This window comes from Balaenoptera acutorostrata, chromosome 18 (genome assembly GCF_949987535.1).
Source record: "Balaenoptera acutorostrata chromosome 18, mBalAcu1.1, whole genome shotgun sequence".
NCBI classification, from domain to species: domain Eukaryota; kingdom Metazoa; phylum Chordata; class Mammalia; order Artiodactyla; family Balaenopteridae; genus Balaenoptera; species Balaenoptera acutorostrata.
Window position 1 is genome coordinate 65,656,883 of NC_080081.1, and position 27,645 is coordinate 65,684,527.

At 42.3% G+C, this 27,645-nt stretch overlaps 1 protein-coding gene across 1 annotated transcript in view; it reads left to right on the plus strand.

The window, feature by feature from the left end:
• Positions 1 to 3,492, plus strand: part of FOXO1 (forkhead box O1) — a 92,219-nt gene extending 88,727 nt beyond the window's left edge. Inside the window, exon 3 of the mRNA XM_007193759.2 lies at positions 105 to 3,492. The gene's annotated coding sequence lies outside the window, so the exon portion shown is untranslated. The remainder of the gene's footprint in view (positions 1 to 104) is intronic.
• The last annotated feature ends 24,153 nt before the right edge of the window (positions 3,493 to 27,645 follow it).

Genomic DNA, 27,645 nt, shown 5'->3' on the forward strand with positions numbered 1-27,645 from the left:
GTCCAGCTCTCCCTGCAGTGTGTCTGTCACCCTAATGTGTTGAGTTGATTTTAATTTGGCTGTATATTCAATGAGTGTGTGTGTGTGTGTGTTTTCTTTCCTAGGCTACACTTAAAAGTACTTCAGATTGTCTGACAGCAGGAACTGAGAGAAGCAGTCCAAAGATGTCCTTCACCCTACCTTTTCGTTTTCTTGATTAAAAAAAAAGAAAAAAAGTGTTTCTTTTTTCCTTTCGTCAGACTTGGCAGCGAAGACACTTTTCCTGTACAGGATGTTTGCCCGATGTTTGCAGGTTACGTGCTGCTGTAGATAAGGACTGTGCCATTGGAAGTTTCATTACAATGAAGTGCCAAACTCACTACACCATATAATTGCAGAAAAGACTTTTGGATCCTGGTGTGCTTTCAAGTTTTGTATATAAGCCGTAGCTACAGAATTGTATTTGTGTGCATTTTTGTTTTTTTAAATATTCATTTGGTCCAAGGAAAGTTTCTACTCTTTTTGTAATACTGTGATGGTCTCACGTCCTTGATAAGTTAAACTTTTGTTTGTACACGACCTGTGTTCTGCTGAACTGATGAATGACAAAGAACCAAGCTCTCCATTCTGCACCTCCATTGAACAGCTCTGGACCTGTTCACATTGCCACATAATTCACAGGAGAACCAACAGCCTGTTGTCCGTCTGCTGAATTAATGGACTTACCAAAACTCTTTTGGAAAAAAATAAAAAATAGAAAATAGGTTAAACGCCAGCCTTGTACAACAGGTCTTTTCTTTCTTTTTTTTTCTGTTTTGTTTGTTTGTTTATTTTGTTATTTGCAAATTTGTACAAACACTTAAATGGTTCTAATTTCCAGATAAATGAATGATTTTTGATGTTATTGTTGGGACTTGAGATCATTTTTGGAATAGATATTGAACTGTAATGTTTTCTTAAAACTAGAGTCTACTTTGTTACATAGTCTGCTTGTAAATTTGTGGAATCCCAGATATTTGAAGCAGCATCCGTAATTTTCATTTTGTATTTCTAACTGGATTAGTACTAATTTTATACGTGCTTAACTGGTTTGTACACTTTGGGATGCTACTTGGTGATGTTTCTGACTAATCTTACAATCATTGTAATTAGTACTTGCACACTCAGCATTTCTGGCCCTATCTTGGCAGGAGAGTGATGTATAGTTATGAACATTTTGTGTTTCACGTTTAGGAGAACTTGATACTTTTTTATGTATGTGTTTTTAAAAAATTCCATCCGCTTCTACTGTCCTGTGAATTAAGCATACCACACAGCATTGACTCTTCTGATTGATGCCTGTGTGCTCTTTGTTTCAAATACTCCTGGCGGGGGGCCTCGTAATATTTGTAGATCAGAAGGGGAGATCCACCTCTAAAACAGTGCTCCTTTCTCAAGCTGGGGGTTTTGATCAACTTAACCTTTCTGAGTTGAGCTTCAGCAAAAGTTTTCCCTCGTAATACTGTGCTCTTCCTGGTCTAGGTGGAGGTTGGTTTTGTAGCTCTGCCTTGAAGAATTAGGTCCACACTCATGCTTCATCCCTCTTTCCCTCTGTCCTTGGGTTACTCGGCACACTGTGGAAGGCTAAGTCGAAGCAGGGAATTTTTAAGTGGGACTTGTGTGATTTTTAGAATGTTTTGTGTTCGTCAGTGCAGATGGCTACCAAATGGAATAGAACTTGCTTATTAAAAATTGGGGCAATGAATTTGAAAACCAACAAACGAGCTGTAAGTTGTATATTTGAATTTATCTTAAAAAGCCTTAGCGTAAGTTAAGAATTGGAGAGTTTCTTCTGCCTTTAGCAACCCAAATTATAATTCTGATCATTATGTTGTAACATTGATATTTTCCAATTACCTGTACTGATAGACCAAGTTAATTGGCTTTGCGTGCCACTGAATCCACCGGTGTGTTCAAGTCATGTGGAATGCTCAGAATCCGCACAATAAAAGGAACAGGTGCACAAAAACGTTCCTCTGGCCTTCTTGAGAAGGCCCTGATTTCTGTGAACCTAGCCCACTTCCCACTTGCTTTGTCTCGGCTGTGAGTTGCGTCTCTGTTGGCTTGGTTTTTCCTCCGTGTTTAACAAGAACACAGGTGTTCTGATGGCTCTGTCCTCCAGGAGACAGGCTCTGCTGTAAGCTCCCATAGTGACTTGTGTGCTTCTGAAAATTAAACAGCCGCCTCTCTAGCCATCTTCATTGTTGGCCACTCCAAAATATGTCTGGTCATAGAAGCCCTAGTTCTTCTGAGCAGTGCCTCCTGCACACGTGCTAGAGCTCGCTGGAGCCAGAGTACTCGTGTTCCGCTCTGTGTGCACCTGCCACCACTCCCCGCCTCCCAGGCATCGCACGGTGAGCCTCCCCAGCCGCCTTGTTCACTGAAGAGGCAACCGTAGCTACAAATCACTGTTAAAATCTTACTACTTCGTAGAGTGACTTTTAAAAAGATGTTGCTTCCTCTTGAGTCTGTGTAAATATCTTTTTTTTTTTTTTCCTTCAAATTTTTCTTTGTGTTGAAATTCTAACAAGAATCCTGGGTAGCTCTCCGGGGTACAGTGAAGTCCAGTGAAAAGGCACCTTGTCTATTTTGAAAACAAACATTATGTGACCTCTAGTAATTCTTTTTCTGTAAGAATACTGACTTTCTGGAGTAATGAGTATATCAGTTACTGTACATGATTGCTTTGTGAAATGTGCAAATGATATCACCTATGCAGCCTTGTTTGATTTATTTCCTCTGGTTTGTACTGTTATTAAAAGCATATTGTATTATAGAGCTATTCAGATATTTTAAATATAAAGTATTGTTTCCGTAATATAGACGTATGGAATATATTTAGGTCATAGATGTGTTACTTGGAAAGTTCTGCTTTGACAAACTGACAAAGTCTAAATTAATTAGCAAATGTTGTACCCCAGTGAACAGTAAATCAGTGAAACATCCCCAAAAGAGGAGAAAGACACTTAAAATGGAAACCGTTCCCCCAAAATATACGATTTGGACTCGTTCAGCTGCTGGATATATGTTACCAATCCTCCCCTCCCACCCACCATTCCCCAACCCCCAACTGGAAATTCTTAACATTCAGCTCCTAAGAGTTCTTAATTTATAACTGACTTGTAACCAAGAAGTTTCTCTTGTGGTTTTAGTTTGGGAGTAACCATTCGGTAAAAGTTGCAGTGTGGTTTATGCAAACAGAACAGCCTGGCATTACTCTTGGCCTCCTCCCTGACGGGGGCGGGGGGTGACAGCCTGGCAGCCTGGCCAGGTGCGGCCACGTCCATCCCGTCAGGACGCAGTCACTCCCGCCCACGTTTCACTACTCGCGTTTAGTACCAGGTTCCACGTTCCCGTTCCCGTTCCCGTACTCTCTGAGAAGTGCCTGATGATGCTGATGTACTTACAGACACAAGAACAATCTTTGCTGTTACTGTATAAAGCCATAAATGTACATAAATGATGTTTAAATGGTTTGGTGTCATTCTTTTCTAGTTGTGCAGAATCAGCTCTTTATTAGGTTTATTGGGGGGGGGGGTTGTTTTTTTGTGTTTTGCTCTCACGTGAGTTAAAACCTTGTCAGCCACCGTGCCATGGTTTATTCAAATCTGGTATTTCTTTGTTGGGGGGTGGGGGTGGGGGTGGAAACAGTCCCTCTGGGACCAAACTATAGTCCCCAAGAATTGAAGAGTAAGTAGACTCCCTGGTAACAAACCACCCTGGAGCACTTCATCCGTGGAACGTCTGACACTACATCTGGCACAGAAATGACCAGGCATATGAGATCTCGTGTTGGAATAGGTGGAGCTGAAGGTAAAAACACCTGAAGGGCAGGCTGGGGAGGGCCCTGGCTAGGAGGTCAGCGAGCAGGGATGGGTGGTGTGGTGGGAGCAGTGGCTTCCCAAGGCCACGTGAAGGGGGGGGCGTTGTGTCTTCCACTCAGTGGCTGCAGATTGAAGTTTCTTTGTTTGCTTTTTTCAGAAAATGCCCGAGGAATGAGCTAGGATTAGATTAATGATGGTTAAATCCAGGATTAAAACCAGGATTAAGTCCCGTCTCTCCATACTTCTGACTCTTTTGCTAGGCAAGGGAACATCCAAATGAGTTGGAGTAGGAAAAGGGAAATAGGTCATTCTAATGTTTATCTGTTTAGACACTGGAAGATCAGTCCAGCTTTTAGGGTTTTTGTTTTTTTGTTTTTTCCTGCCTGCCTTCCAGCAATGGAACCCTTGCTTTAAAAGACACGATAGTCAGAAGCCCAGAGTGTGGAACAGATAAAAGCATCTATCCCCAGACCTGGGTCTTGTGCACAGATCACTTTGAAAAGTGATCTAGTCCAAATGCAGAAAAACGCCTTGATTGCACCACCAGAACTCAAACCCGCAGGCTCCTTTCAAAACCCTCTGTACATATACATAAAATCACACACCTAATGTCATTTATTAAGACCAGTTCCCACGTTTTAACATCAGTTGATAAGAGGAAGCAACACAGTGGGAAACGACAGATCCCATGGTTGGAGCTTGATGGTTAACATGGAGGGAGAAACTTCCTTCCTCGGACAGTATCTAGGCCCCTGCTGTGACCAGAGACTGACGGATTGTTTCATGACCTGTGGACCTGCCACACTGTAGGACTTTGCCTTGGCTATTGTTTCTCCACGTTGGAGCTGACCTACTGTAACAATGATGGTGCTGGTTAAACTTATACCAGTTGGTGTGGTTAGGTGGGTGGAAGGCTGTTCCAAGAGACGTATTGCACTAAGCGGCAGTCTTGGCAGTAGTCACTGTCACGTGGACATTGAACCTTGTATCATCTGTTAGTGTTCCTCGTGGGTCATGAGCCTGCAGCCGGGCTGGGCCGTGACCTCTAAACTGAGAGTGTGTTCATGTTAGGTTTCCTTATTCTCATTTATTATTCCGTGTAGAAAATTACCCTGGTGATCACATAGATACATGGTCTCTAGGATGTTTTCCAGTTTAAGTAACTGGAAAATGAGTGGTTAGTGTGGAATGGAAAGGGAGGTCTGTGCTGGCATGAAAGAATGAGGAAGGCAGGTAGTCCTGGGTGGTGGTGGGTAATCCAGATGTGAGATGGAGACAGCCAAGGTACGAGCTGCAGGTGAAGGGCAGGCTTTTGGATCCTTTGACCAGAGGAAGCTACAGAGTGGCATGGGCATCCAGAAGGTCAAGAGAGAACTTCTAGTTTTGCAGGTGGCTGGGAGAGGAGGCTTTCTGTGCAGATCCCAGGCTTCGCCAACATGGCTGTGAGATGGAGAAGCTGCATACTTGAGAAGGCATTCACCTGTTAAGGAGAAAAAGGGGAGATAGAGGCCAACTTTCTTAGGCCAACTTTTCTCAGCTTGACTGGTAGCAGGATACTGTTTTCAACCCTACTGCCGATGAACTCAAAGGCTAAGTGAAACTTCTTGGTGTTAGTACTTTTATCACGTTCATGTCTTCGAAAAGTGAAAGTCTTGTTTGCACTGGCAGCCACTGGTGGAAAGTAGAGATTTATATCCTCCAGGAAGAAAGAGGGCAACTTTTTGGGGGCTTGTTAGTCATTCTTTACATTTCCTTCCTTCCACGAGCTCCAATCCCCAACAAGCAACTTTCAGAGTTGCCATAAAACTTAAAATTGCCTAAGATGGTAACCCACTTGCTGGAGTTTCTGCAAACCCACTCTCGGGATTGTAACATTACTAAAATTGCTGCTCCGGTGAGGTGATCTTAGCTGCTTAGAACAGAGTTCACAGTGGGCCATTTTAACACAGATTGCTCTCTCTGGTGAATTGGCATAGAGGACCGTCCGCTTTGCACTTTGGTTGCAAACTGGTTCGAGGACAAACCAGAGATACCCACTGCTTAGTCTGTGCTGGTGGCAGGGACACTCGGAGTGTTTGCTGAGCAGTGAGCTTCCCTGATGCCTGGGCAGTGATTTCCCCACAGATGAGGTAAGTTGAGGATACCTTCTACGTGCCTCACCGGTTTGATGTGAGGATTGGAGCATGAGGTAATGTCTGCAAATGACTTCCCCTGTCAGGGGAAAAGCCTCAACTTAGGAGTTGGTGTCAGCATAGGTAATGGTAGGCCTTGGAGATTCGTTTCCTTAGTGGGGCTCCTGGACAGTCAGTCAGCCTTTCCCCGCAGGGTAAGCGGAAGAGCTGCTTGGCTCATTTGCATGGTTTTTCTGCATTCCCATTTGCCGGCCTCCATCTCGTACACAGGGGAGTGGGTAGACATTTTATCAGACCCAAACTCCAGGAGAGTCCATAACCTCTCCTTGGTAAGTTGTAAACCCATTATGTGCCCAATACAAACTAGTCGAGATACCTGTTTCCCAAGAACAAGTGGACCTATATTAAGAAAATTGAGAGACATTTGTAGACTATTTGAGCTCGATCTCACCCTAGTCACGTTCACCCAGAGGCTGTGGAGGACGTCAGCTCCATGTGCCCTTACAGGCTAACCTGTAAGATAGGGAATGAGGAGAGGAGAGGGCTAGGCTGAGGTTGAGGGGGGCCTCCTGGTGTGCTGGAGCCAGATCGCCCATTTCACAGGAGCTGGTGCGTAAGTGTGCAGGGATTTTGTGAGCCGATTTCAGATAGCACCATGATTTGCAGTTAACTTAGATAAACTTGCTAAGTTACATCAAAAAACAAAGGCAGTAAATACTCAAAACTCATCATGTCCTCGTGCACTACACGTGGCTCTTGTCTGCTCTTGGAAGTAAATATTTGCCCTGGTTGTATCTTATCATGGGGATGCTTCCACTGCAGGTGCTGAAGCCGAGCAAAGTTTCAGTTGAAAAAATATAGTTTGAACGGGGGTGGGAAATGGCTTAACAATAGATAATTTCAGGTTTTTTTGTTTTTTTTTTTTGCGGGGGGCCATGCTGCACAGCTCATGGGATCTTAGTTCCCCGACCAGAGATCGAACCTGGGCCCTCGGCAGTGAGAGCGTGGAGTCTTACCACCGGACCACCAGGGAAGTCCCATGCCAGTTAAAATTTATTGAGAAAACAAATTTATGAAGAAAAGAGTTAGTGGATTGGGATGCAAGTCCCTTTGTCAAATCCTGGCTGAACTGGCATCACCGCCGTATGTTGGCTACAGATGGAAGAGTTTGCCAAAAATCAATTGGCCTGATGGAGTTTACAGTAAAGGCTGTTGTATATTTTATTACTTATAGATTGTGTGCTGCATATTCTTTATATCAGTAAATCCGTAATAAACTTACGTACATATATGCAGGCGTATGTTATATATGCAGCTCCGTGCTGCCTCCACGGAGCAGGTTAAACATTGACCAGTGCACCAGTGACGGGTGTAACGAAGGCATTAAAGGACTGGCAGTTTGGATGACACAGGAGAACAGGTGGAATGGTAGTCAGAGAGGGAGAGAACAGGAAGTTGTCTCAAGGTCCAGGGTGTGGTCACGCCAGTCGGTGATTGACAGGCAGTGAGGATGGGGCCCTAGAGTGGAAGAGGTCAGGGAAGAGGAAGCCTGAAGATTGCATGGGGTGTGCAAATTAGACTTAAGAGCCAACAAAAGAGACTGCAGGGCCGGGGTGGAGAGGAAGTCTCAACTTCAAGTGCCCAAGCCTTTAATCTGGGGGAGGAACCAAGTGGCAGGTAGATGTCAGTGGCTAGGAAAGGTACACAGGGGAGTAGCTGAATGCCCTAAGCATTGACAGAGGTTTTTAATTTTTAAAATTTATTATTATTATTATTTATTATTATTATTTGCCATGCTGCATGGCTTTCGGGATCTTAGTTCCCCGACCAGGGATCGAACCCGGGCCCTCGGTAGTGAAAGTGCGGAGTCCTAACCACTGGACAGCTAGGGAATTCCCCAACAGAAGTTTTTGAAACAGGAGTGTGGAAGGGGAAGATTCTGGAGCTGGGAAAGGAATACAAAAGGATGCCAGTTCTGCTTTGGGGACTCATGATGGTTTGCCAAATGGAAATAATCACACCTGCTCAACTGGAGTTACTGAGGGAAACAAATGACCCGAGTTAAGACCCTATCACAGTGCCTGGCACATAGAAAGGAGTCACAAAATAGTGGTGACCAGACATTCTGGTTTGGCCAAGACAGGCTTGGGCTAATTGTGCCCAGCACAATTATTATTAGCTGTTCTTGTCAAGTGTTTGGATGGTTAATTATATGTTCGACCTATCAGCAAATGACTGTTTTCCAGTTAATTACTTCCTAGAACCCTCACTTCACAGTGGCCATACCAAGAGTCCCCCTGGAAGAAGCGGTCTCTGGCTGGAGGGTTTTTCTTCTAAAGGAATGTTAGCCTGGTGTCTGAATAGCATAGGTTAATCTAAGGCATACAAGGTCTTTCCCTACCTTCTTCCGCATTCTCATCTCTTCCACCCTCTGTACCAGTCACACCCAACAGCCATTCCCTTTTATGCTTCCAGCTGTTTCACATGCTGGAAGATTTTGTCTGGAATGCCTTTCTCCTCCTTTCCTTGTCAACAAGGTACAGCTCAAAGCCTCCTCCTACCCTTCAAGGCCCTCGTATCAGAGTCGTTCCTTGCATAGGTGGGCTAGATGACTCTCAGGACTCCTTTTCCAAATGCAGGCACGTGTCTTTGTTTAACTCTGGCTCCATCATAATAATCCTCAATAGTCCTCCCTAGGCAGCCCTCTAGCCATCCTACTGAGAAGTTCAGAGCCCAGCCTGACTGACTTGGGTCATCACCAGGCTCCCAGTGAGGCTAAAGCAACTGGTCAGTGCTTGCCACTGGACACAGCCAAAGGCATTCCTCTGGGGTGAGCCAGTCTGCGTCTGCCTACATTCCAACAAATTAAAAGCAGACCAAGGGGCTTCCCTGGTGGCGCAGTGGTTGAGAATCTGCCTGCCAATGCAGGGGACACGGGTTCGAGCCCTGGTCTGGGAAGATCCCCCATGCCGCGGAGCGACTGGGCCCGTGAGCCACAACTGCTGAGCCTGCACGTCTGGAGCCTGTGCTCCGCAACAAGAGAGGCCTCGACAGTGAGAGACCCGCGCACTGCGATGAAGAGGGGCCCCCGCTTGCCGCAACTAGAGAAAGCCCTCGCACAGAAACGAAGACCCAACACAGCCATAAATAAATAAATTTATTAATTAATTAAAAAAAAAAAAAAAGGCAGACCAAGAGAAGCCCAAGGTATTTGGACAAGTCTGGAGCTGCTATTCACTTTCTTCAACCAAGGAAAGTTCAAAGGCAAGAGAGGGGATGTGACCGATGATGAAATGCGATCATTGGCTTTCCTTCCAGCCAGCCATCCCCACAGGCTGTGGAATCCTCCCTTTCCGTATACCTCGTCTCTGGGCTCAGGGACCAGGGTCAGTCCCCTTTGCTTAGTTCCCACCTCCAAACTTGCCAATAACAAGACTGAAATGCCAGTTTATCTGCTTACCCTCTGGAGGGTTGTACGTCTATAGAAATGGCTAGGTTGTGTCAATCCTGGAATAGTCCTAGCCTCTCCACTTAAAAAAAAAAAAAAAAAAAGGGCACAGCTGGTCACCCTGAGATAGTTGCTGACTTGTTTTCACAGAACCTAGCCGGAGAATGACACTGTCATTTGTAATTTTTGCCTTGGTGTTGTGTCATTGGATTGTCTCCACTTTTCCCCTACCGAAAGGAATTAGACAAAATAGGTGGGGTTTGCATTCTGATTATAAAATAATATTTTGAAATTAATTTGAAATATTCAAATATCTTTTGAAATACGTTATTCTGAAAGGAACGCAGTCATTCTCCTTTACAAGATAACAGTTTTTCCTACCTCAATTCACCACGTGTGCCAAAACAATGACTTGGTAAAAAAGGAGACATTTCCTGAAGTCAGGCAATTCTGTTTAGAAGTACGTGTGAAGTTGTGATAAAACACACCCTTAATAGAAAATTTCATTTATTCTTAAGAAAGTATCTTATGAGATCTCAACAGTTCTTAGAGACCTATGGGCTGTATTTTTTTTTAAATTAATTAATTAATTTATATTTATTTATGGCTGTGTTGGGTCTTCGTTTCTGTGCGAGGGCTTTCTCTAGTTGTGGCAAGCGGGGGCCACTCTTCATCGCGGTGCGTGGGCCCCTCACTATCGCGGCCTCTCTTGTTGCGGAGCACAGGCTCCAGACGCGCAGGCTCAGTAGTTGTGGCTCACGGGCCCAGTTGCTCCATGGCATGTGGGATCCTCCCAGACCAGGGCTCGAACCCGTGTCCCCTGCATTGGCAGGCGGATTCTCAACCACTGCACCACCAGGGAAGCCTATGGGCTGTATTTTAGATTAGTATTATCTTTAAGGTTCCAGTTCCCTTTTGACTCCTTTTTTTTTTTTTTTTTGTCTTAATTGATATTCCATTAAAAGCATGAATAATTTTCAAAAGCCTGGATTGGACTGGCTGGAGGCATTTAACAGCTGTATGGAATCTCATGTAACTATTATGTGCCTTTCTTTGGAAACAACATTTGTCCTTGTCTTTTGTAAGAAAATCACATGATTTAAAAAATAAATGGCTAGCAATAATTCTGTTGTCACTTGGTTACTGGCAGGAGTAGGAATAGGGAGGAAGACATAAGAAAAATGCATTCTTGGATCCCTTAACCACACCAACGTGCAAACCCTCCTGGAGTAAATAATTTCCTTTGTCATTTCTGGGTAACTAAAAAAAGGCTTCGGAATGTTTCCAGGCTTGGGCATTCAGTTGTGTAATACTTTTGGAGTCTGAGTTACCTTACTTTGCTCCAAGAGTTGGCTCAAAAACCAGCCATCATCCCCCCTGCTGGATCTGAGTGTCAGAGAAACTGATACCAGTTGAATGAATGAAAATTCAGTCTTTATTATGGACAATAATACTCCCTCTGGGATTAGACTTTCTTAATATTCTTGACAGCAAAAAGAAGTTTGAATCAGCTTTGGATCCCAAAGATGCTGTTTTGACCTAATCATCTTGAGATGAAGCCTGACTCTGTCTCAAATGTCCCCACCTGGGAAGGGAGCTGCCGGCTTCCACTGCAGAGAGCCTGCCCACGTGGGGAAGGGGAAGGCCTCCTGCCACCTTCTAGATTCCAGAGAGTGAATGTTCCAAATACGGAGTGTTTGAAAGCTGTAGGGCTGGTCATTGACCAGCACAAAAAAAGTGTTGGAATTGAGTGCTTCTCTGAGAAATGAGCCAATGTTATTTTCCAGGGCAGTTCTAAGACGTATGGAAGAAAAACTATAATTAAGGAAAGTGGGTGGATTTTTTAGGAAAGGTTTGTTTCTTCCAAAGGTTTTGTGATCTTAGTAGCATTTTGCATGTACCATACCTAGCATCTGCTGAAGTTAGTTCCTCAGCCTCCCTTTGAATTAAAATGAGCAGAGGAAACCCACTCTGTCTGGATCACAGACTAGGGAAGATGTCTAGAGACCCCGAGGAGACTTGCTGAAGTAAGACACGGTGTTTCTCAAAGTGTAAGCTACCAACTGTGGGCACCAGAATAATTTGGGAAGATTTGTAAAAATGCAAATTCCTGGGCTCCTCCTCAGACCTACAGATTCAGGAATCTGGGATGGGGGGAAGGGGGGGTATGACGGCTGAGAAATCTGCATTTTAATTATTCCAGGTGACTTTTGTGAACACTGAAATTTGAGAACCACCACCAGTCTCTGGAGATAGTGCAACATTAACTGCTATTTGTTCATTCATTCATTCATTCTGCAGTTAAATGTCTCCTGAGCACCTGTGTGCCTGGCCCTCTGCAGAGTGCTGGGATGCCTTGTGTGGTGCACAGGACAGACCCGTCATCTGCCTTCATGAGGCTTTCCATTTCCTACCCTCTTCAGACGGGTAGTGAGGTTTACCAGAAAGACGTCATGGAGTAGTCTTTAAAAATAGGCTACTGGGGTCAGGTAGCATACTGGCCTGATAACTGGTTCTGAAACTCTAAAATTTCCAACATCCATCAGAGGCTTTTACCTGCCTAACCTGCAGGGCATGCTGAGTAAGCTAGTTGAGGAGACTGGCCTTCTGTCCTCGAGGTGCTAACAAATCCAGGCCCGGTCTGGCCTCTAGCCAGCACCAGGATCCATCCCTGAGTAACACTGTGGAGTGGCACTGAAGTAGCTTCAGCCAAGAGGCAGACCTGGAAACACAGCCCATTTGATCCCTACTGACCAAAGGGCAGCGCTAAGTGCATCCAGGTCTGAGGAAAAAAACCCAGTCTGTGTAGGGTCTGTTTTCCACTGGAAATGAAGCTTTTTTAAAAAACAATTTAATTCTATTTTTTAATAGCTGTGGGAGAGACACAGCTCATCTTGCAAGATTTTCGAAGGAATGTAAGCTGGACCCAGACGTCCCTGCTGAGATGAGCTTACAATACCGAGCTCGAGGGCCAGGCTGGGCCGACACCGCCTTGCCCCTGGGCCAAGCCTCCGCAGCTCCAGGGCAGAGTGCTCCAGGGTGGAGGGCCTCTCTTCCAAACCCTGGTGAGGGACAGCAGCCACGGCCCTGGGGCAGGGTCAGTCGCCCCGTGATGATAGCACCTTGACACTTCATTTGGGTGGTGTCCTCAGGCTGAGCTCTGCCCCAGACTTGGGAACAGTTCCAGATCACTGGAAGTCTCCGCCTCTGTGGTTGCCTGGATTTTTTCTATTTTGTTTGTAAAATATCCTCCAAAGTAGGACATAAGTCTCTCTTGCAAAAAGAACCGTATCCAATTCAGCTTGACCTTTTCAGGGTCATCGCAGGCATATCTATGATTGAGCCAAGTTGATGTCCGGAGGTGTCCTCCATGCCAGAAACTTGGCCTCCATGCACCGGTGCTGAATTGAATTTCGGAGAAAGAGTTTTGGGTGAAGTAGAAAAGAACAGCTTTATTGCTTTGCCAGGCAAAGGGGGGCACAGCGGGCCCATGCCCCTCAAAACTGTGTGTCCCGACCTGGGAGGATTTGGTGAGGAGTTTTATAGCAACGGTTCAAGGGCAGGGTGGCTGATAAGGATCAGGGTGCAGGGCCTGCAGTCCTTTAATCTGGCTTCAGGTGATCTCCTGATGAGCTTCTCAAGTTTATCAAATTGTGATCTTCTGTGGAATGAAGAATGCTAACATCTTCCATTTGTTGGGGGTTTTAGTTCTGTAGAAGAGCTCAAAGATATTGTTTTATGTGTATTCCTTGAGGCGGAACCAGGACCCTGCCCCAAGGCTGCACTACTGTTTCTTGACTGCCCCTCCCTTGTCCCTGATTAGCAACTGTTTGAATCTGCCCTCTGGAACTCAGGGAAGGTCATGGAAGCTGGAGTCTATTCCCCACAAACAAGAAATGGGGGACACAGAGAGGCTTTCATGCCCAGCAGCCCCGCAGGGTCCTGCTTGGCTTCCTCCTCAGTGCTTTGCGGTAGATCTCATGGTTGGACCCTTCCTCCTTCCTTCCCTCCCTCCATCTCTCTCCCTCATCCCCTCACCCCTTCCCTTCTCTTTCTCTCACTCACTCTTTTTATTATGGAAAGTTCCAAACATAAACAAAAGTAGGAAGAATAAAAAGTGTCATGAATCTCCACATACTCATCACTTAGGTTGAGTAGTTATCAACTCATGGCCAAACTTGTTTCATGTATACTCACCCTTGACTCTGGATTATTTTGAAGAAAACCCCATGTATCATATAATTTCACTTGTTTAAAAATATATATATATATAATTATATAGAAAAGAATTCTTTTAAGTTTAAAACAATTTTTTGGCCATATAATTTACATACATTCAGATCCTTAGAACTTGTGTACCATTCAGTCAGTTGGACAGCTGCAAATCAAGGAACAGCATGTTTTTATCACCCCATCCCTTTGTGCCCCTTCCCAGTCAGTGCCCTGCATGAAGAAACAACCATTGATCTGATTTCTGTTGCTACCGGTTATTTTTTGCCTATTCTAGAATTTCATATAAACGGGCTCATATACTGTACTTTTCTGCTCCTGGCTTCTTGCATTCAGTGTGTTACTTTGAGATTCATGTAGGTTGTTGCTTGCATCAGTGGCTTGAGCCCTTTTATTTTTGAAGAGTGTCTCATTGTATAGATATGCCAGTTGGTTGATCCATTCTTCTGTTAATGGACATCTGGACTGTTTCCAGTTTTTTTTTTTGTTTTTTTTTTTTAATTTTATAGCTACTTTATTTATTTATTTATTTATTTTTGGCTGTGTTGGGTCTTCAGTTCGTGCGAGGGCTTTCTCTGGTTACGGCAAGTGGGGGCCACTCTTCATCGCGGTGCGGGGACCGCTCTTCATCGCGGTGCGCGGGCCTTTCACTATCGCGGCCCCTCCCGTTGCGGGGCACAGGCTCCAGACGCGCAGGCTCAGTAGTTGTGGCTCACGGGCCCAGCTGCTCCGTGGCATGTGGGATCTTCCCAGACCAGGGCTCGAACCCGTGTCCCCTGCATTAGCAGGCAGATTCTCAACCACTGCGCCACCAGGGAAGCCCTGTTTCCAGTTTTTGATAAGCGTGAACAAAGCTGCTCTAAATGTTCTTGTACAGGGCTTTTTTGTGGACATATATTTTCATTTCTGTTGAGCAAATATCTAGAAATGGAATTGCAGGGTCATAGGTATATTTTCCTTTTTTTTGTTGTTGTTTTGGTTTTCTTTTTTTATTTCAGTATAGTTGATTTACAATATTTTAGTTTCAGGTGTGTGGCAAAGTGTATATATGTATTCTCTCTCAGATTCTCTATTTTCATTTTTAAGAAATGCCAAATGGTTTTCCAGAGTGATTGTCTCCATTTTACATTCCCACCAGCAACATATGAAGAGTTCTGATTGTTCCACATCCTCTCCAAAATTTAGTATTTTTCATCTTTTTAATTTTAGCTATGCTAGTGTGTGTAGTGGTATCTCATTATGATTTTAATTTTCATATCCCTGATGATTAGTGATGGTGAAACCTTTTTCACGTGCTTATTGGCCATTTGTATGTCTTCTTTTGTGAGGTGTCCATTCAAGTATTTTACCCATTTTTTAATTGGGTTGTTTGTCTTTTTATTTTTGAGTTGTAGGAGGTCTTTATGTATTGTGGATACAAGATATAGGTGTTTCAACCAATCAATACATAACCTTGTTTTGTGTGTGACTGTTTAAAGACACTTTATTAAAAAAATGATATAGGTGTTCTATCTAGGTATCTATCTATCCATCCAGATATACGTGTTGCACGTATTTTCTCCCAATCTGCTATTTTTTTGATAGTGTCTTTTGATGAATAGCACTTTTAAGTTCAATTTATATTCATTTTTTCTTTTATGGTTTGTGCTTTCTGTGTGTTCACCAAGAAATCTTTACCTACTTCTGTATTCTCTTTTTTCTTTTTTTAAATAAATTTATTTATTTATTTATCTATTTTTGGCTGCACTGGTTCTTCGTTGTTGGGTCTTCGTTGCTGCGCATGAGCTTTCTCTAGTTGCAGCAAGTGGGGGCTATTCTTCATTGCAGTGCGCGGGCTTCTCATTGTGGTGGCTTCTCTTGTTGCAGAGCTTGGGCTCTAGGCCCACAGGATTCAGTAGTTGTGGCTTGCGGGCTCTAGAGTGCAGGCTCAGTAGTTGTGGCGCATGGGCTTAGTTGCTCCACGACATGTGGGATCTTCCCAGACCAGGGCTTGAACCCATGTCCCCTGCATTGGCAGGCGGATTCTCAACCACTGTGCCACCAGGGAAGTCCCCTGTATTCTCTTATGTTTTCTTCTAATCACTTTGTTGTATACATGGGATCAAGAACTAAAACAATAACAAAAACATAACCACAGTACCATTATTACACATAAAGAATAAAATAGTTCTTAATATTATTAAGTATCCAGTCAGCATGATGTTCAAATTTTCTCAATTATTTTCTGATTTTTCCTTACAGTTTTTGACATTTACATTAGAATGCAAATAACATTCATATATTGCTATTCTTATATGTTCCTAAGGATCTCTCTTAAGCTATATATATCTCGCCCCCCCCACTTTTTTTGCACTCTGTTGAAGAAACTGCATCACTTGTAGAGTGTCCCATGGTTTGGATTTTGCAGATTGCGTCTTCATGGGGTCGTTTATTATATTTCTCATCCCCTGTGTATCCTGAAAACTAATAGCTCTAAAGGCGTGATCATATTTAGGCTCAATTTTTGTCAAGAATACTTCATAGTATTCTGTGAATACGTAGAGCTGGAAGCATATGGTGTTTGATTCTCTGTCTTTTGTATGATGTTAGCAGCCATTGACGATCGTTGTTATTGTGATTATTTCATTAGGGTCATAAAATGGTGCTATTCCATCATTTCTTCTAAGTTCACTAGCTGAAACTTTCAATGAAGAGACTTCCCTGAAGCAATGATATGGATGTCCTGTGGACTTTATCTTGAGTAGTTCTGGGAATGCCAGTGTTTCTAGAGTTATTAATCTGCTTTGTATCACTAGATTTAAATTTTCCGCAAGGCATTAGGCTGAAGTTGTTGCTTATTGATAGTTACAACAACAGCAATAATAATCACTACATGCTGAGCACTTTGGGGGCAGGTTCTAACCAAGCACTCAATGCATTTCACTCATCAGATATTCTGAGTTGGAAATTATTACTCATAGATCCTCATGGCTTCTACCATAAGATAACAGACTTATCTAATGATCTCTGATCTTCCAGGCCACTGTCTCCACTATGGATATGTGGAAGACTTTCCTCCTCCTTTAACTTTATAGGTTTGAAAAGATTTATATCATTAAATGCCTTTCCTTGTGTGAAAAAATATGAACTCGGGAGAAACACTCACATAATAGGATGTTGACTATTCCCATTAAAGTTGAAAGAGAAGGGTCGTGGCTACAGTGTGAGTAATCCCAAATCTGGCTGCTTACTGATTCAAGCCAGAAATTTAAACACATCATTTGCCCCTTACAAAGGCTCCATTTCCTCCTTGGTAGAATGGGAAAAAATAATACTGGGTCATGACGTGTTGCCAAAGAGGTGTTTCCTACTAGAGACCAACTGGAGATAGCTTGGGTAGATGGTGAGGTCTGTAACTGCTCGCAAATGAATATAGAAAAATATCCCAGAGAACACACCTTCCCTGGTGAGAGCCCCCATTTTTCCTTCTTTATAGCTTCGTGTCTTTTAAGAGGAAATGATCTAAGTGACTAGATGTTTGAAGGAAATTATTAAACAGAATACTTAAAATTGGGTTTGACTTGAAAGAAGAAAGTGTTTAAGATTTGAAAGACTAATGAGTTTATGCTACATAGCAGTCCGTTCTGCTGGGATGTACCGTTCAGCTGGTTCATAGGCAGATAGGTTTGCATTCTCTTTCTTGATTTGAGGAGCAGGATTATTTCTTGTGTATTCAGCTGCTTGTGCCTCCTTCTGTTTCCTTGCCTTTGAGTCCCTTCCACAAAAATATCCTCCACATACCCAGCAGTTTCTATCCCTTTGCACATTTAACTCCATTATAAGACAATCTGTTTTCCCTGAAAACTTCACTGAGGATTGCTGTTGGCTTTCCTGAAGATACAGATATGTTTAGTAAAAGTTTACCAGTCTCCATTGCTTTAAGGGTGGGATTCTGTTTTACATAGAATGAGGATACACCCCAGTTCCTCCAAGATAGCCTCAACTTATGATTGTCACCCAGTTGTCATTATTAATAGTATCCTCTTTCCCTTTCAAAAGTGTCTTGGTGTAGATGAACATCATGTGGGCACGTTACCTGTACTCACTAGTCACCCGTTACTTTTCTTTAGGCCCAGCCATGAAATGGTGGAAGTGAGCCCAGGGGGAATGAAGATTAGAGTCAGCAGGTTGAGCAAAAGACCTCCTGGCTCTTCTTGAATAAAAAAATCACTAGTGTTTCATGCCTGTTCCTCTGATATGGTCAATGAGACTGAGAATGCCACCTTATTCTTCTTTAGACTTGTTACTTTTGATAACTAGGAAACATGTTTTTCATCTGAAGCCACTTCAAGTCAACCATGATGCAGCCTATTTCAAGCCAGTTTAGCAAGAAGATAGCAACCAACATGCTCCACGTAAGGCTGTCCACATGAATCTGAGTTGCCGTCCTACAAAATGAGGCCAGATGTTCATGGCTGGGTATAATACTCCAGAAGCTTTTGCCCAACAATCGAGAACTATATTAAGAGGGTGTGATGGCTGGGGATGCGGTCCACTTCAGACAGGTATCTCAGTACTCTACCTGTGTACCATAGCAGATCAGCATTGTCCATATGAGCAGAGAGGCAGGGGAAATTCAGCTTGATTTGAAACACAAACATGCAAGCAAAAACAACCTAAGATCTACTCATAAGAACCCTATATAGAGTTGGTCTGAGTCAGAAGTGGACACAGCTGGACACAGCTAAAATAATCAAGTGTTTTGCCTAACAGCGGCTCTAGACTCAAGCAAGGAAAGACAGATAAAAGTTGAGCTCCTAAGTGAGTTCAATTTAGGTAACTTTTTGGGATATACACAAAAATCATTCATGAATTAGTCTGGTCCTTATTCATTTATACATTCTTCTAACAATGTAAGAATCAAGATAATTGACCTGAAAACATTTGAAAAACTGAAATGTATATAAATATTAAGTATTATTATTGAGAATCAACTATACTCATGATGTTGTGTTTGGGACTGTGGGAACAAAAAGACCAGTGAGACATGATTCTTATCTTCAAAAAGCTTATAATCTAGTAAAGCAAATTATAGCAATCCAGACGAGCTCGCCCTGACCAAAGCTAGAACAATTTGAGCAACAAAATAAATCACAATAGTATTTATATTTAATATAATTTATATAATTTAATATAATTTATAGACAATACATTATACATAATTTATAATGACTGTAATTTAATATAATTATATATTCTATAATGTAATATATAGCACAGTTATATTTAATATTAATTTTATATAAAGTAAGCATCCTTGAGTTAATACTGATAAGTACAATATAAGTGACTGAAATAAATAAATATGTGAGGAGGAGCGACAACTCTTCTTTGCAGAAAAATCCTAGTGAATAAATGTGGAAGGAATGAGGGAAATAAAGATTACTGATAGAATATCGTCATAGTAATTATTGTAGGAAGATCCACTGATGAATAGTATCCACTGATGAAATTAGAGGGCTAACGTTTAAGGAGAAACAGTTCATCCCCCCTGGGGTGGAGGGATGGAATTACCTGCCCTCAGGTGGGAGGTATGGACCTGGGTGGAGGACATGGATGGGGAATCAGGGTGCCTTCTTGGGCAGGGGGTGTTTGTCTGGGCCTTAAAGGCTGGGAGAATTTCGATATGCATGTTTGGGCTGGGCAGGTGAGGCTTTTAAGGTGGATGGTCTTTTAAAAGTCTGGGCCAAAGCACAGGGCGGGAGAGGGCAGGAAAAGAGTGAGTGGGTAGCTTTGGCTGGAGGTCAACAGCCTCGAAGAGGAATGGCGGAGGCCAGGCCCCTCATGGCAGTAGGTGGAGGGCCAGAAGCCAGGCCGAGGTTGTTGAGAACATTCCTTGGCTGAGCACAGGGAGACTTCACCCACTGAAGGGATCAGGGACACAGTCTGAACCTGTCCCTGTTGCCTCGAGAGCAACTAAAGGTGTGAGGGAACAGATGGTGTATTTTAAAGGCCTTTGTGGAGGTTGAGGCCTCAGTGGGGGAATGACCAGGAGACCAGTGTGTGCAGAAGGCGGGTGAGATTCCCACTGCACAGGGGGGGCTGTTCCGTGAACGCTGGGTCACTTGGGAAGCAGGTCTGGCCCCAGGTCTTTGTCCTTGGCTACTGTCTGCTCTGTGACTCTCTCATAGTACCAGGGATTGCTGTTGCGACATGGGACCTTGCCTGCTCAGAGAGAGAATCATCTCCTTGTCAGACTCTTTCACGTTCTGGGAGCCAGCTCGTTGGCCTGACAGAGTCACTGGGTCCAGGGGTGTCGGGAAGGTTCTGTGGGTACGCTGAATGTCTGGAGTGTCCCCCGGGGATGTGTGGGGCTTGGCCTAGTTCCTCTCACTCCCAGTGGAAACGCTGTCTCTGCAGCTTCCCCCCTACACCTTCCCCCGCAAAGGGGGGTGGATTTGGGCATGAATGTTCCTCTGAAGGAATGTGCTGGATTCTTATGTCATGGCTAGACAGCCCCCCGCTGGGCCTGTTTGCTGTCCCTTTCCTTTTGCTCCCGGCTGGTGTCAGGAGATTTGGGGAACTTGTGACTCATCGTAGCCAGTGACTGTGGCCATTCTGCTGAGAAGCCCTGTCTCAAGGGAAGAGGCAGGGGTCACCCAGGTAGGTGCCAGCAGTCACTTGGCTCCCAGGGATGACAAGCTCAAGTGGGACTTTATGGCTGGGCGTGATGGAAACCGTAACACATGATTCTCGGGAGTAGGGCCATGCTGGCTGGGAGGATGTTTGGCTCTGCTTGTGTTTGAACGGTCTGACAACAGCTATAAAGCTGAGCAGCTGTGAGGTAGATCAGGTACTGCAGGACTTTTGGACTTAGGTTAACCCTGAGGTCTTGAGACTAGAGCTGCGGCTTTGAAGAATTCAAGCAATGAGACAGCACGTACTGAGAAAAGTAAACTCTTAAGCTCTCTGCATATTCAGTTCTGGAGGCTCTGTTGACAGCCAGCCCTTCCATTAATTAATTTTCTGAAGAGATGAATTCCCATTTGTCTCCTTCCAGGAGTTGACCTCTAGATGCCAAATAAATATCCCTTTATCTTCTGGGAAACTAGTGTTTTGACTTGGGCCCACTGTAGACACTAGAACTAACTCCTTCATGGAGAGTTGGTACCAAAACTAGGGAGGGAGATTAGGCCGGCCTCTGCCACCCCTTCCTCCGTGTCACTGTGATAGGGAGTCATGAAATCATGGGGATTAGTGTAGACCTAAAAACACCACGTCCCGGCACGAGTGCGGTCTCGGGCCTTTCTGTGTCCAGAGCGGGGAGCTGAGTGGCAGATGGTAGGGAGGAGTGGTTGGAGGGTTGGGATCTGTTCTCAGACTCAGTGTCAAGTCCTGGCGCCTCCACACACAGGTATGTAACCTTGGGCCCGTGCCTTCTCCCAGCCGGGCCTTTCTTTCCTCCCTGATAAAATGAGATAACGATGCGTTCTTTTCCGGGTTGTTGTGAGCCTTCAATAAATAACAGTGACGGTGAACTCCCTGTACAGAGTCTAGTCCCGGGCATCGTGAGCTCCCACCCTTCCTTCTTTTAACCTCCTTAACGAGGTAGATGTTCCCATCTTCACTTTCAAGGGAGGAGGCCGAGGTGAAGCAGCTCGGCCAAGGATGCAGACGCCCCAGTCCACGCTCTTTCCATCACGCCAGGCTCCCTCCGGAGGTCAACAGGCTGTGTGGGCCCCGAGAGGCTGGGGCCGACCTTTGAAGCTCTTTCAAGCATCTTTGCCATTTGCAGAATCATCCCTGGAAAAATCTGTTCATCAGACATGTGCCCTGCCAGGTCATCCAGCAGACCAAGCGCTTTATTTTTTTATTTTTTATTTTTATTTTTTGCCAGTGAAACAGGCTGCAAGGTCCACCTCCAGTTTCATCTTGCACAAGTCTGGGTGTTAGGAACCATCACAGCAGCTGCTTTTGGTTAAAATGTCTTACGTGTCAGGCGTGGCGCTAAAAGCGTTCCCTGCATTGTCTCATTTTATCCCCTACGTCGACCTTGAGAGGAAGGTGTTTTTATTCCCATTTCCCTGATGAAGAGTGTGAGGATTAGAAAAGGGAAGAATTAACTCCATCCTGTTGAAAAGGAGCCCATCTGGGCTTCCCTGGTGGCGCAGTGGTTGAGAATCTGCCTGCCAATGCAGGGGACACGGGTTCGAGCCCTGGTCTGGGAAGATCCCACATGCCGCGGAGCGACTGGGCCCGTGAGCCACAACTACTGTGCCTGCGCGTCTGGAGCCTGTGCTTCGCAACGAGAGAGGCCGCGACAGTGAGAGGCCAGCGCACCGCGATGAAGAGTGGCCCCCGCTTGCCGCAACTAGAGAAAGCCCTCGCACAGAAACGAAGACCCAACGCAGCCAAATAAATAAATAAATAAAGTGAAAAACTGAAAAACTTAAAAAAAAAAAAAGGAGCCCATCTGTCTAAACCCGAAGGCCATGTTCTTTACCACCTAACTCAGATGAATCCAGAAGAAATGTCAGTTGTTTTCTGTAGCTGAGTGTCCAGGGCAGGTGATGTTCAAATATGGAAAACCACGTTACACACCTGCCGGGTGTGACCCAACACAGGCCACACTTCAAGCAGCCCCTGGGAGGTAAAGATGGTTTATCATACTAACACTGTTATGGGTTGAATGACATCCCCCAAACCCGCTCCTGGAACTGATGATTCTGGAACAAATAATCTAGGATTCAAGAAAAAAAAAGAGGTGGGGGAGTTAGAATGAAATAAATTGTGTAAACCAATAAGTACCATTACGCAAAGCTATTGTGTGGCCTTTATACTCTGCAGGGCTATTTTACCAAATTTTGTGGGGAAAGCTCACCTCTACTCAGAATCTTCCTGCTGTAACGTTACTCATGGATACGTAAGCTCTGACTTCCATGAAGTGTGAAGTATTTTACTTTATAAAAAGCTGTTGAATGGATCTGGGGATCTTACTTCATCAGTCTGACTATAGTAAATCATATGAAGTCTGTATGCAGCGTTGGGACGCGTGTAAACCAAGACTAAAACATACTCCGATCATTGCCCATCATTTGTGGGTCAAGTCCACGTACGTGGTTGGTTTCCAGGTTCCTTGCAACATCCTGGGGTGGGAGGCAGTTGTTCCATGCATTATATAGTTATGAAGATACAGCACCTGGTTTACAGTGTTGTTATTTATACGCCATTCATTCCCACAAGGCATTTGCATTAATATCAAAGGTAGAAAGATAAGAACTAAATAATTAAGGAAGAGAGAACTGATTTACTAAAAGACTTCCTCACTTTTTCTTTTTTCCTTTTTGTTTCTCAATCATCTTTTTATACCTCACTCTTTTTATTATAGAACACTTCTAACAAGCACAAATGTAGAATAGTATTGTTATCCAGATTTGACACCTATAGCCCTCATTCACCCCACACCAGAGAGTTTTGAATTCAAATGCTTCGAATTCTCTGTATCTGCAAATACTTCAGCATTAATCTTTAAATGATAAGGACTCTTTATTTAAAACCACGATATGATTATCATGCCTTAAAAAATCAACAATAATTCTTTATTATCCATTGGTGTTCATATTTCCCTGATAGTCTGACACACTTTTTTTTCAGTTTTATTGAGGTATAATTTACAAACTATAAACTTCACCCATTGTAAATGTACAGCTTGATTTTTAGTAAATTTATACAGTTGTGTAAACATCACCACAATCCAGTCCTAAAACACTCAAACATTTTTAATGGTTTGTTTGCATCATGATTTTATTAGGGCCCTTATACTGTGATTGGGTGATGTCTTCTAAGTCTCTTTTAATGTATAGGTTTGCCCTCTATAACAGTTTTTTTTTTTTTTAAAGTGAAGAAATAGGTCTTTGCCTTTAGAATTTCCTGAAGTCTAGGTTTTGTCAACTGCATCGTTGAGATATTATTTAACATGTTTCTCTCCCCCTGTATTTCCTGTAAGTTGGGTTTAGAGACTCATTCAGGTTCAAGTTCAGTTTTTTTCTTTAGCATGATTACATCATGAATGGTGTAGTGTACTTCCAACAGGGTATCATGGTGTGTGATTTATCTCTTTTCTTGAGGTTAGCAACCTTCGATAATTATTGCCTAAGTCTATTATTTCATTAGGATTGCAAAATGGTGGTTTTCTACTTCTGCCTTTATTACTTCTGTAAGATAAACTTGTCCTCTTAAACCATTTGGTCTCCTAAGGATGAATTTGAATATGAAAGGCAAGATAGATGCTTAATTCTTTTGCTTTATTATTTTTCAAAATAATGAGTTGATTCTCTAGTATCGTCCAAAGACAATCATTGAGTTTTGTTTTGTTTTTTAGTGTCATCATAAAGTCGGAGATTCAGACTCACTGGAAGTGTTTTGATTTATTGTGGTAATTGTCCTCTTTGATGCTTGGTTGTTCCATTTTGTGCAGATTGGAATCTAATCAACTTGGCATCTCCCTTCTTTTAGACATGACTCTTGTAGTTGTAGTCTTCTTCTTTTTTTTTTGGTGGTATGACAAAAATTTCCAGGCTCATCTGGTACATTTTGTGCCACAGATCTGGAGTCAGTCATTTCTTCAAGGAGTACTTGTTCTTTTTGGTGGAAAATTGTATTCAGAGACCATAGTCTGGGCGCTAGGAGGCTCATTAATACTGGGTAGGTTATTTTTCACTAGGATTTTTAGTGAGCAAAGCTAGAAGAAAATGAAGATAAAATACATCTTAATTCATACTATTTAAGATAAAGTACATCTTAATTCATGCTGTTACTTCCAATTCAAACTCAAGAGCATAAAGTTTTTTAACCTAATTTATTGTACAATTATATTTCCTTCCTCCTCTCTATCAGTCGTTTGTTCCTTTTAATTGCTGAACGGTATTTCATTGTACAATATAACACATTTCGTGTATCCATTTACCAGCTGATAGACATTTGGATTGTTTTCAGATTTTGGCCGTTATGAATAATGCTGCTATGAATAGTTTCATCCAAGTCTTCATACAAACATATGTTTTAATTTCTCTTAGGCAGATAGATACCTAGGTGTGGAAACTGTTTTCCAAAATGGTTGTACCATTTCACACTCCCACCAGCAATGTATGCAGGTTCCAGTTTCTCCACATCCTTGCCAATGCTTGCTTTGCCCTGTTCCCAGCCTATCTTTCTGATTATAACCATTTTAGTGGGCGTAAAGTGCTTTCTCATTTTGGTTTTAATTTGCATTTCTCTAATGTTGAACATCTTTTCAAGTTCTTATTGGCCATTTGCATATTTTCTTTGGTGAAATGTCTATTTAAATAATTTGCCTAATTTTAGAAATTGTTTTTGTCTTATTATTGAGTTGCATAAGTTCTTTATATATTCTGGATGCAAATCCTCTGTCAGATATAGGATTTGCAAGTGTTTTCTCCCAGGTTGGGGTTTGGCTTTTTGTTTTCTTAATGGTGTCTTTCGAAGAACAAAAGGTTTTAAAGGTTTAAAGTCAAATATAATAATTATTTCATGGACCATACTTTTGGTGTGATTTTTAAGTCTTTGCCCACCCCAGGATCATGTAGATTTTCTTTTATATTTTTTCCAGAAGTTTTAAAGTTTTAGCTCTTTTTTTTTTTTTTTTTTTAAGTTTTGCCACTTATAGTTAGGTCTTAGATGCATTTTTTAAAAGCATTTATTGACTGATTGATTGATATTTATTTATTTATTTTGGCTGCACCGCGCAGCATGAGGGATCTTAGTTCCCCGACCAGGGATCGAACCCTTGTCCTCTGCAGTGGAAGTGCAGAGTCTTAACCACTGGACCACCAGGGAAGTCCCTTAGATCCATTTTTGAGTTGATTTTTGTGTATGGTGTGTGGTATGGGTCTAAATTAATCTTTTTTACTTGTCAGTATCCAATTGTCCCAGCACCATTTGTTGAAAAAACTATCTTTTCCCAGTTGAATTGTCTTGGAATTTTTGTTGAAAATCAATTGACCGTAAAAATAAGGATTTATCCTTGACTCTTAATTCTCCTTCATTCATCTATATGCCTGTCTTTACAATAGTACCACAGTGTTTGCACTAGAGCCACACTTAGCTATATAGCTTTATAGTAAGTATTGAGATCAGGAGATGCAAGTCTTCAATTTTGTTCTTCTTTTTAAATATTGTTTTGGCTACTCTAGGCATTTCACATTTCCATATAAATTTTAGAATCAGCTCATTGTTTTCTGCAAAATCATCTGCTGGGATTTTTTTGCTTGGGTTTGCATTAAATCTAAGATGGATACTCATTCTTCTCAAGTGCACATGGAACATTCTCTGGGATAGATCATATGTTGGGCCACAAAACAAGTCTTAATAAATAGAAGAAGATTGACATCATATCAATCATCTTTTCTGGTCACAAAGATATGAAACTCAAAAGAAATTACAAGGATAAATGTGGAAAATTCACAAAATGTTGAAATTAAACAACATGCCCCTGAACGACCAATTGGTCAATGAAAAATCAAAGGAAATTTAAGAAATCTTGAGACAAATGAAGATGGAAACACAACATGCCAAAATGTATGGGATGCAGCAAAAGCACTTCTAAGTGGGCAGCTTATAGTGATAAATACTTTCATTAAGAAAAAGAAAGATCTCAAAGAAACAACCCACCTTTACACCTCAAGGAACTAGAGAAAGAAGAACAAATTAAGCCCTAACAAAGCCCAACAAACTAAACGAGGTTAGAAGGAAATAAAGATCAGAGAGCAAATAAATGAAATAGAAAATAAAATGAAAATAGAAAAGATCAATGAAACTAAGAGCTGTTTTTTTTGAAAAGATAAACAAAAGAAACAAACCTTTAGGTAGACTTGCCAAGAAAAAAAGGGAGAAGACTTAAATAAATATAACTAGAAGTGAAAGAAGAGACATTACAACCGATATCACAGAAATACAAAAGATCATAAGAGACTACTATGAACATTATACACTAACAAACTGGACAAGCTAGAAGAAATGGATAAATTCCTAGAAACATATAACCTACCAAGACTGAATCATGAAGAAATAGAATGCTTGAACAGACCAATTACTGGTAAGGAGATGGAATCAGTAATCAAAAACTTTTCAACAAAGAAAAGTCCAGGACCAGATGGCATCAATGGTGAATTCTACCAAACATTTAAAGAATAATTAATACCAATGCATCTCAAATTCTTCCAAAAAACAGGAGAGGTGGGAACATTTCCAAACTCATTTTATGAGGCCAGCATTACTCTGATACCAAAGCCAGAGAAAGACACCACAAGAAAAAAAAAATTATAGGCCAATATCCCTGATGAACACAGATACAAATTCCTCTACAAAATATTAGCAAATTGAATTAAACATTTCATTAAAAGGATTGTACACCATAATCAAGTGGCATTTATTTCAGGGATGCAAGGATGGTTCAACATCCATAAATCAATAAATGTGATATGCCACGTTAACAAAATGAAGGATTAAAATCATTATCATCATCTCAATAGATGCAGAAAAAGCATTTGACAAAATTCAACATGTTTCATGATTAAAACTCTCAACAAACTGGGTATAGAGGGAATGTACCTCAACAGAATAAAAGCTATATGAGACAAACCCGAGGCAACATCATACTCATTGGTGGAAAGCTGAAAGCTTTTCCTCTAAGATCAGAAGCAAGACAAGGATTCCCACTCTCACCATATTTATTCAGCATAGTATTTGAAGTCCTAGCCAGAGCAAAATTAGGCAAGAAAAAGAAATAGAAGGCATCCAAATTGGAAAGCAAGAAATAAAGTTGTCTTTATTTGTAGATGACATAATTTTATATGTAGAAAACCCTAAATATTCCACCAAAAAACTATTAGAACTAACAATGAATTCAGTAAGGTTGTAGGAAACAGAGTCAATATACAAAAATCAGTTGCATTTCTGTACACCAACAAGGAACTATCAGAAAGAGAAATGAAGA